This window comes from Sceloporus undulatus, chromosome 3 (assembly GCF_019175285.1).
Source record: "Sceloporus undulatus isolate JIND9_A2432 ecotype Alabama chromosome 3, SceUnd_v1.1, whole genome shotgun sequence".
NCBI classification, from domain to species: domain Eukaryota; kingdom Metazoa; phylum Chordata; class Lepidosauria; order Squamata; family Phrynosomatidae; genus Sceloporus; species Sceloporus undulatus.
Genome location: NC_056524.1, coordinates 168,558,100 through 168,561,927, shown reverse-complemented (window position 1 = coordinate 168,561,927; position 3,828 = coordinate 168,558,100). Strand labels below are relative to the sequence as shown.

The 3,828-nt window shown below is 38.9% G+C and overlaps 1 protein-coding gene across 4 annotated transcripts in view; it reads left to right on the top strand.

The window, feature by feature from the left end:
• Positions 1-3,828, top strand: part of CTNNA3 (catenin alpha 3) — a 1,027,502-nt gene that overhangs the window by 75,082 nt on the left and 948,592 nt on the right. The window lies entirely within an intron of this gene.

The following is a 3,828-nucleotide window of genomic DNA, read 5'->3' as shown; positions in this document are numbered from 1 at the left end:
ATGTGTCCTAAGAGTCCAGAAGTCGCACCAAAGCCACGCTCCAGCCCTAAGGACTGGAGTGTGGTTTTGGTGTGGCTTCTGGACTCTTAGGATGCATGCATCATTGAAACACCATACCTCCACTGTGACTCGAAGCAGCTTTATTTTGGCTGTCCATTATAAAATCAGAAAGAACAGGAACAAAATCCAGACTTTTAAATCTGTGTGGACATGGCCGAAGAATAAATGTGCAAATATTAATACATTCCTATCTGTAGGTCTTTCTCTGGCAGAAACACACACATTCCTTTTTCCCCTTCTGCCACAAAAAAGTTTCTGACTAAGGGGAGAAACAGACAGGCAGAAGGGCCAGTTTCAATACATGCCACTCCAAGCTACTGGTCTGCTTGATCCCATTTTATACTATGTCTCTCTGAATACTGCTCCTGCTAATATGATTTCTGTTTAAAATTAATGAGAAAATAATATTAGCCATAATGCAAGTTGGAATTGGAGGTGCCACATGCACAATAGGTTCTTCCCTCCCTCACCCCTCACCCCACAAAAAAGCAGAGAAAGCAAGCAAAACTCCAGTGTACACATAGAAATGGTCCTAAAAATGTCCCTAGTCCCAGCATTTATGCTTGTTCTTGTACAGCAATTCAAGAGTTACTAAACAGAAAATAAGCTACCTAAGTGATCGGGATATAAATTTATATCAGATAACAATGTCTTAACAAAAATTATAGAGACACGTGGAATGCTGCCTTCAGGACATTGGTCTGTCTAACTCATTGCAATCTACACTTGGGAATAGTGGGAAGCTATACTGTAACACAGGATGACTATACAAACGGCACCAAAAAAACCCCACTCCTCATTCCAAATATATGCAGGTGGGCATCAATCATGTAGATGCTTCTGGAAAATTCTGATATAAATTGACCATGGCATAACCTTCTAGTTAGTGTACAGACCCATTGAACCAATGGAATTTATATAAGAGTTATCTTGCCAAGTCATCCATGATTCAATGGAACTAGTCTTTTTAGATCCTGATCTGCACCACCACCATCCTGGGCCAATGTGCAGATTACAGTTAGGTTGTTCACTGGACTCTGGGTTTCTTCTAATAATACAGATAAAAGCTTCACTAAAATATAGTTTCATATAAAATATTTTAGAAATGCATTTTGAGGTTTTTTAAAATCATTTTTATTAAACTTAAAAACAACCATACATATTTTTCTATATATCTAAAACATACATACATAAACAACAATAAACTATGAATGCTACTAAACAATAAGAACAACAACAACAAAATCAATCAAAATTAACACTATTGATTTCCCACCTCCTAATACAGTACCTATATTCCCCTATGTGCTATATTTCCTTTAAATGATAACATATTTATGCTTCTACAGCATACAAACTCTGTTTAACTTGCAAAACCTAAAACTGATATATGGTCCCAATGAGATTATTAAAAAAGTAATAAACAATTGAAAATCTTTCTATAAAATATTCAACAATTTCTTCTTAATCAACCTTGTCAATTCGTCCACTTCAACAAGTTCAATTATGTTCACCAGCCAATTGAAATGCACTTTGTAAAATGGAAAATACATCCAGAAATGCACATTCTGAAGCAGATGGACCAGGGTAGCACAGGTCTTGACCCATGCTATCCTGACCAACCTGGATTGCTACACAGGTAGGTGCACAGACAGTACATGCCTGCCTATTCTCGTACTATGGATCTGCTACTGTTGCACGCCCCTTTCCTTACTCCACCACTGCTGTTAGTGAGAAGACACCCTTCTATCACTGCATCTGACTTGAAATGCCTGGCTGCAACCACATGGCCAGGTGTCTTGTTTCCACATCTGACATGGCAATGGAGGTCTTCTCACTAGCAGCAATGGCAAAGTAAGATAAGGGTCAGGTGAGGGTGTCTGATCTTTGTCATGGAGTTTCCATGAAACTCCACTGCAAATGGCAGATCATTTTGACCCATGTTAAGGCCCCTCTAACCTGTGATCAGCCCAGATCCACTGTATCCATATTTGGTCTGCTGGATCCCAGACCAATCCCTGCCCAGGGCTAATGACCTGCATTGTGCAAACAGGAAGGTGTGAATCCTGGGAAACAAGGGCCATTTGGCCTGTGTGGACAGCCCTATATTTAAATGCATTTGGTACAAGTTGTTTAAAAGCCTACAGATTGATGCAATTCATATGAAAACATAAAAAACATATCAAACTGCTTTGAACTAGAAATACAATAATCCAATTTTCTATTTACTAATACATAGGGTCAGCAGCATTCTGTACCGGGGTGTCACCCGGTGCTAGGGGGGCTTCGTAGGCAGGGGATGGGAAAAGAGCCAAAATAGGACTCTCTCTCCTTGCCCCACATGGCTTTACGCTGTGTCCTCCACCTCCCTGCCCTGCAAGGCTTGGAAGTTAAGCTTCGCAGGGCAGGAACTGGGGATGCCAGGTCCTCCACCTCCCTACCACGCATCATGGCACATGGCAGTGAGGTGGGGGGCACTCACCGGGCATCACCCCTCCCCTTTGATGGTATCACCTGGTGCGGCCCACACCCCTAGTGATGCTACTGCATAGAGTTAGGAGAAGGTAATCTGAACATAAAATAAGTTCTGCAGGCATAGTCCAAATATTTCCCAACTAATGTATTTTGGAATTCAGAGTGCAAGCCATCTTTAGATGTACTTTTCTGAAGTTGTTGTTGCTGTTGTTTTTATTATATTTATTTATTCTATCCTACCTTTTTCCCAGATCAGGACTCAAAACAGTTTACAATACTTTAAAAAGACATCTTTAAAAAGTTACTGTGATATGATGTTCAGAGTATTCCTGTATCCGATTATATTTATCATTTTAAAAAATTAAGTGCCGAAGCCAACTTTCCTAGCTAGAAAAGTGATCAAGGCATATAAACAGTTTAAACCCCAAGACAGAATATACCCTTGTGGTAAAAGAGCTACCATATTTGGAATAGGTACTACCTGAAGCTGAAATATGCTCCACTTTTTTAGTAACTTTTATCCCATTGAGTGGCTTGCAATAAATAAAATGAGACAATTTTTAAAAAATTATCATGAAAATGTAACAGAACAAAAACAAACATTCAGTACATATTTCACTATCAAATGTCTTGATATCCTAGTTTCTATGTTCCAGGCCTGAACCTAGCCCAGAATACAGAGTTGAGAGCTGAACAATGGATCAAAAGGAAGCTTGACTACAAGGTAACTAAGTTGTGTTTTACTTTGAAAATAAGGGTACCTTTTTATATGAAGTGTTCCTTCCAGATAATGTGATTCTAACATTCTCTTCTGCCTTGCTTGAGAGAAAAAAAATAGAATCACTTGTTTCCTTTTGCTGTTAATATTAACCCAGTTTGAGAGAACTGGGTCATGACTGTGTACTCACAGCCTATGTAGGAGAAGAAAGTCATTGCAAGTTATATGTGTGCTATGAATGGTATTTTTCAGATTCTTAGCAAGGAAAAATATTCAGTAAGATGGAAATTATGAAGGCATGCAGCTATGATGCACTGGAGTGCTGCAAAGCTCTATGGATGAAGGTGTGAAGATATCAGAATCATCTTGACTATAATAAAGACTATTAGCTGATGCTACATCCAGTTGTGCTGTTTGTTCAGCTATGGAACTAATGTCAGGAGGGTCTGCAGCACTTCCAAAACATATGTTATATACGGTAAGCAAATATGTCATAATCATGCTGACGAAAAAAACTTCTGTTGAATTGCTGTTTGATCATATAACAGTAATTTTACATTATAAATGTACGAGTG